The sequence below is a fragment of the Nothoprocta perdicaria genome, unplaced genomic scaffold (assembly GCF_003342845.1).
Source record: "Nothoprocta perdicaria isolate Ctin4 unplaced genomic scaffold, notPer1 scaffold_156, whole genome shotgun sequence".
NCBI lineage: Eukaryota > Metazoa > Chordata > Aves > Tinamiformes > Tinamidae > Nothoprocta > Nothoprocta perdicaria.
The window spans coordinates 535,760-543,113 of record NW_020454716.1 but is presented as its reverse complement, the minus strand read 5'-3'; positions in this window follow the sequence as shown (position 1 = coordinate 543,113).

Sequence of the window (7,354 nt, the reverse complement as noted above, 5' to 3'; positions counted from 1 at the left end):
GCGATGCCATCCCAATGCCTTGTCCAGCCTGGAGAGAGGACAGCACAGAAGAAAAGCAAGGACAAGTATCCAAAGCAGCACCCTGACAGGGAAGATGCCAGGGAAAAGGGCTTAACTCCAGCCCTGGCCTATAAGAAATCCCACTACGTTATACCTACAGAAACAGCACTGCAGGTTTTTGCTCTGCATGGCTGTATGTGGAGAATAGTAACACTACGTACATAAAAACATACAAAGTACTGTTTACCTGATGACCTTCTCCRAAATACTTTACTCTCCACCAAACTCTATGAAGTTAGGGAATAAAATCCTATGACCTGCGTCTGTTAGCCAACTGCTTTCAGTGGGTAGCACCAAAAAGATACATACAAACACACACATACATATATATATAAAATCTGCTCAGTCCCCCAGGTCATCCCAGTCCTCCTGTTCAAGATCAGCATCACAAACCACTGTTGACCGCTCTGAGCAGAACCACAGCCCTGTCTCCTGCCGGCAGCCAAACCCTTCCACAGGAGCGCGCAGCAGGAGGCGGCGGCAGCGCTGCAGTGTTTGATGAACACCGCGTCGCTGCAGTGCTTTGTGCTTGGTCGGTTTGTTTTTTAAACATGGGAGATAAGAGGGTAAAGTTCTCCCAAACTAAGATGAATCAGAGTAGAGCCAGAAGGAACTTAGAAGGCCTCAGCTCATCCAGATCAGCCTCTTCTGAACCGCTCACCTGCATCCTCTAGCATCTAAGAAATAAAAGCATGCCAAGAACAGGAGGCAAAGAAGAGAGAGGGGACAGGGCAGCACCATTTACTGTTTGCTCGTTTCTCTGATGCTCCTTTCCTCCCACCCGAGAGCACTTTCACCAGCACGCTGCGCATCAGCAGCGCTGACACAGGACTGTTTCCCAGAAACAGCCCTCTTATAACGTAGCTATACAGCACTTAGTATCCAAGCACCATCCCACCCAAAAGCATCAAGCAAAACAAATACTATTGCTCACGGGCAAGAGAGAAATTCAGCACTGGATTGCAAAACAGGTAGGAAACTCATTACAATTCCCTTAAGGGCAGTAGGGTAAAAGTACCCATTCCCATTCACAGAAATATCATCCCTAGATGTAGCACAGAGGTTACAAAGAAAATACAACACTGCAGTAACACCCAAACAAAGAATACACAAAATAGATATTGCAATTGGGCTTTAAGTTGCTTCAAAGAACGAGCTTGACTTTTCCATACTTTAGTCTATACCCCACACACCCAGCACCTGCAATTTGTTTTGGCAGGTTTGCTGACTCTGCTCGCAGAAGAACAGGGGACGCAGGGACTCTCATCCTGCCACAGCGGAGCAATGCATCCAGAACTAGGAGGGCAAGGAGGGAGGTCAGCAGAGCTGCCAGGAACCACAGTAAAGACCAGTGCAGCAGCAGGGGCACRAGACTAGTCTGGCAGTAGGGGGATGGCTCAGAAGAAAAGGCCACTGAGAGCTCTGGGCAAGGTGAACTCGCCCTACTCTCRACTCTGCCATTCTGGGCTGCCGCCTGCACAGTCTGCCCATTTCTTCTCTAGGGGTCAGTTTAACTGAGCATTTACAAGGCACAATAACAGAAGGAAAAKGAGCAGGGATTTCCTCCTTCTGTGTAGCCACACAATGCAAGTCAGGAGGGGAGGGTTAAGGCTCTGGGAAGGAGAGAAAGGAGTGTGTGTGACAGGAGGGGAGCACGTGAGGGTGTGTGACACCGCGCAGCAGAGCACGTGTGTYGGTCGCAGCCCCACCGAGGCCCCGGGCCAAGAGCAGCGCTGAACTTTCTGCAGACTTTGTCCTGCCAAGTCATGTGTCCTCCTCACCCGGCTGACATCACCACAGCCGCTCAGCCGGAGAGCGGCGCGGCCGGGCAGCGGGGCAGCCAGTGAAACGACTGCGCTCCCAGCACACCCACCCGAAGGGAAAGCCGAGCCCCGGCGCCCGCTCCATATCCCTGAGCGCCCGGGACTCCTGCTCCTCACCCAGCCGTCCAGGAAGAATCCCCACAAGGCATGGAGAGCTAACGGGCAAATGGACAAATGCTTTGTTACGGTCCAAGCAGTGCAGGACAGGTTAGGAAATCTGCACAAACGCTCTAACAATAACTAAATAAAAATGCAGTTAAGAGCTTACCAGGATTTGCCATGAGCAGCAAACTGCTATCTTGCCACAAGAAGGAGAAAGCCAACAGCAGAATTGGCACGGGGTCCACAGAAGAACCCCGACCCAGTGGTTCTGCAGAGCCTAACGCTCAGGCAGGGTCTGCATGAAGCAAGGAAGAGCTGTAAAACATTATCCTGTCGGAGAGCTTGGCACCTGACTTCTCAGAATTAGCTGCAAACCCAAGATCAGTGCTGGAAAAGGAGCGCCCATGTTTGGCCGTGTGGGCAGCAGTGGAGTTAAGGCACAGGTACCTGGGTTTCCTACCCTGCTCCTTGTATCAGGAGCGCAGGGTGGGCACACCGGCTGTTCCGGGGCACTGCCAAAGGCACCACCCAGAGCAGCCCCAGGGGATACTAAAACATGGGAGCATGAAGACTTCAGGTCACTTACCGCATTCTTCTGAGCCTGCATCCCTAACTCGCTGCAAGGAGCAGCGTGACAGAAAGTGCYCTCAAAGTGCAGGTAAGGGGAGGAACAATTCATGCCTTCCTCAAGCCAAGGTTTCTTTTTCCTCCACTCCTGTCCTATTTCTAGCAGAACAAATAGCAGCTTGGAAGTCTCCAGAAGACTAATGGATTCTCTTTTTCCCTCCAGTCTCATATAATCCAGGAAAGTTATCCTCTTCTCAGACACACCTTAGATAACAGGTCTACAATACACGATCGAATCTCATCATAACTTTGTATTTTAAAATGCTCCTCACAAAAGCAGTTCACTTCTTTGAGGAGAACCTGGCACCTTCCCCAGCGATGGAGCTGTGCAGCTTTGCTCACGGACGTGCTGTACGGAGAGCCTCCTAGATGGCACCTTAGCCCTCCTGCCCAGACCCTGCAGGTGACCGAGTCTGTGTCCCTCACTGGTCACAGGCTGAAGGTACCTGCTGGACCCGCTCCTGGCCCATTCACAGGCACCAAAATAGCACTCCTCCGCTACAGAGAGCGGCCGGGGCGGGAAGATGCCAGTGTAAGGCATCTTACRGGGCTACTGCAGAGGGCTGCCCCCCTGCCCTCTTCAAGGGACTACTCAAATTCTCAGCACTGTCATTTAAGTAGGATTCTACAGACTTCCCAATTACCCTGGCTTTACTTATTCTCTAAGATAATGGCAACTCACCATAAGACTTAAAACACTTGTTAAGCAAAAAAACAAAGCCCTATCCAAGCAGCACAAGTGAAACGTTCCTTGCTTTGCTTGAAATTGAGGGGAAAAAAAAGAAAAGTTGCAGAGGAGATTTGTTTCTTTTTTGCAGTCTGTGAATAACAACAAGACAAGCAAGGATGAGTTATGCTCAAAGATCTGGAAGGACACAATGACCAGAAACAACCAGTTCATTTTGCTAAGTACACATAACACTGCCTGGCTAAAATAAATCAATTAGTTTTAATGCCGCACACTCCAGTACGCATATTTTCTCCTACATACCTAATGCTTTATCACATTAAACTATAAAAAGGTCAAATTAAAGATATGCAGAAATAACTTTTTATTTAAACGCAGCTTTGCAAAGCCATGGAAAAAATATCCAAGTAGCAAGTTCAAACAAAATGACTATTTTCAATATGCAAACGTTTATTGTGATATARCATAAATGTATGTGGATATACTGTATGATCCTGTTTAGCAAGAAGCAGTAATGAATTAACCTAACTAATTAGAATAAACCTTGCTCTCAGGAAAATACAAAATGCAAAACGAGGCTTAAATGAATTATTTAAATCACCTGTTTTAATCATGATTTAAATCTGCAAGTGGGAAGTCTTGATTTAAACCAATTAACCTTGTTTGTTTCGAGCTGTGCTAGAATCTGCCAGCCAAGACGGCTCCTCTTCCTTGAGGGAGAGAGGGGATAACTTCTGTGTCCAGCTCATTCCAAGAAGTTTCACATTTCCCATTACTAAAAGCAGCCTTAAAACAAACTAGAAAACCCTATGTGCTGGGAGCCACCTACTCTCTTGTCAATCACCTGCTTTGGCAATCAGCTTGCTACCCGCCTAACATCTTTTATCTACATCCTAGAGAGGTTTCTACACGCATGCAACACAGCCTGTCTCCGCAGCACAGCTTGAAATCCCTTCAATCCTCTCGTCCCGTGAGATAGTTCTACTTAATCCTAGAGACACCAGTTATGGGCTGTTCCWAGTGAGAATTCAATTTCTAATTCTCTGACATTGCTCTCTCAGTTTCTCAATCAACCTCCCACTAAAACTTCTTATTCCCACCCTTCCTTAAATACACTGGCACGTTTTGGCCCTGCCCCTCTCTGTACCCTTAGCCTTTGCCCTCCCAAATAGGACACGTGAAGCTTTACAGTGTACACATCCCAAAGCACTTCATAAAATGACACACACATCAAGCTCCTTATCATAAGGTTTGTTTGATACTCAACAAAGCGAGTAATTTTGTTTTACAGGAAATCTGGTTTTGAGATCTCTAGAGCTAAAAATACAAGCTACGCTGGCTCTGAGATCTCTCCTTGTTAGGAAAGGCACAAAAAAAGATTTCTTTTTCCTATGCTCCACAAACACACAAAAGAAAMAGAAAGGGAAAAAAACATGTTTTGTCTCCCAAGCAGGAAGTCACGGTTGAAAAACTGCAAAAGAAGCGCTGAAATAACCCCTCAAACTGTTTTAATAGAGAAATTCAGAAGATCTGCCAGAACATGGATGGTTTTTGCTAATTTAACAATATTATTTCTATCTATCAAAACAGCATTTACTGCAAATACAGCTTCTAGCTGCACTAGCCACAATGGAAGTGTCGGGTCAAGCACTAAACATGAACAGAAGCATCATCTAATAACCAAGTTCAACCTGTTTGCATCCTAGATGCAGAGCTGTACCTCACAGCAGGAAGCATGCCCATTAATTCCCTCCTAAGATAAAGTTCCTCCCAGTTGAGACAATTTCCACAGCAAACAGAATGTCATTCTGCATTCCAAATTATTATACTGTGAGGAAAATAAAGTACCATATTCTACTGCAGAATAATTTCCTCCAATAAAACAAAAGGATCTTTAGATGTCAGGTTTCATGTGAATTCTGAAATAGGCCTTTATCCTCAAGCTAGTCAGACTGGTGAACTTTATTACTCAGAGGGGAAAAAAGTAATTGGGTAAAATCAGATAAGCTTTCCTATCAACGTGCAAAGACCCACAGTTCTGTGGCAAAGGGACTTTCACAGCAGCTACTTCCAGAGCAAAAGACAGGATCATTCTCCAATGCATCCAAGGCAAAGCACAGTATATCCCACATTCTTGCAAGATGACCTGCAAAAAATAGCAAAGAGCTACAGACCTCAAATGCAGTATGTAAAATTTTGAAAAACAGATGTCTTGATACGGGTACAATCACAGATCCAATCTAATTACAAAAGAGATGACTTTTATGGCCTAGATCTTTGCCATTTCTAAAAGTGGGATCGAATATTTAAGAACATTAATTCTGTTTACCAGACAACAAGCTCTCTGATAATCACGGGGACTATTTCGAGCGGAATCACGTTGCTTTGGGAAGYTCTCTGAGCAGAGGCAGCACCTGCCAGGGCGCTGGGAACCCACTGGCCRCTCGCATGGCGCCAAATCCGCGTCTCCCACCGGCAGCTCCGGGCCAGTTCCTCCCCGCGCCGCCCGGCGCCACAGCAGGGATGGGAAAGGCAGCAGCCCAAGGCACATGGCTGGGACATCATCAAGTCTCCTGCCTCCTTTTTTTATTTTATTTTGTARTTTCAGGCTAGGCAATGCATCCTGCCCTGCCACTTCCCCTCACATCCTCCCAGAGTGAGGGGAGCTGCAGGCATCTCAGGCAGCTCCAGTTCCCAAGCAGCTCCCGAACGTCCCCTAGGCTGCCCTAAACGAGGCTCTGCTTTTTGTTTGTTGCCCTTTTCCCAGCAGTGGGGCTGGGTGCTGTTTTCACCCCTGCTTTTCCACCAGYTGGCCCTGTTCTGGGAAGGATGACACGTGTGCGTAAGCACATCTGAGAAAGAAGCGCTCCCGAACTCGGCAGCAGAGCTAAGAACAGCCAAGCTCAGCAGAGCCATGGGCTGCTCTGCAGGCTTCCCAGCAGCAGGAGTAGCAACTGTGCTACTGGTGCCGTATGTCAGAGCATGGCAAGGCCGAGCTCCAGCTGCTCCTCACACAATCTGTGCCGCGTCCAAAGGAAGCAAGGCTCGAGCTCAGGGACACTTTAAAATCCAAAATTTTCAAACCAGAACTTACAAGCCAGAATTATTTCCCTCTTSGGAAGAAAAATTTCCTGGGGGTGGGTTTATGTCTTGATTAAGATGCCCTTATTCCACAGACCAAATTCACTTGAAGGAAGTAAAAAAAAAAACCCAGTTCTTTCCTTTTCCTCCCATCTTTGCTCAGGTAAAGGCTTCTCCTGACACCTGGGAAAAGGTAGGAACTCCACATGCCTCCCAAAGTGCTCCAAAGAGCTTTGCTGCTCGCTATTCCCTGTGAGCAATCACAACCTACAGCCCGAGCCAGAAAATGTCTGACACACTCGCGAGCCAAAAGGTTAGTCAGCAACGTGACTCAGTCCTGGAGACTCCTTCAGAAAAAGCCTGTGGGAAGGAGGGTAACTGTRCACTTAGAAAGGAAAAAAAAATAACAGGGAAACAGAAAATAAAAAGAGGAATTGTCCAAGGACAAAGTATTTCCCTCTTGCCTGGAATCCAAGGTTTGCTTCTGCCCCACAACGGAATAGCTGCTGTGGTGGATCTGTGGACTCTAGCACCACGAACGCTAAGGCAAACACGCAAAGTCAACACCTCCAGCACCAAGGTGAGCACAGGCCGTTTCTTTGCAGCTCCGTGTAAACCGACAGCCGTTCCGTTAACTCYGTGTCCCGGAAAGCTCCCAGTCCCGGTTAGCAGGATGCAACAGGTGAACAAGGCAGAGGAACACGGGGCSGAGGGAAGAGACGGCGAGGAACGAGGGAGGTTAACAAGTCATCCCAAAGAGGGAACATCTTCCCGCTCGGCAGCGCCGCGGGACAAGGGGCAGCCGAGAGACAGGACTGACACCCGTGCTTGCACCGGGCTGCTCTGACCCGCGCCCCTCATCCTCCACCTGCCCTTCCCTCCCTCCTCTGCTCCCTGCACCACGGGCCCTTTCCCACCGCGCGACCGCAGAGCGCCCACCACCCTCCACCCCCCCTCACCGCGCCCGGCAGAG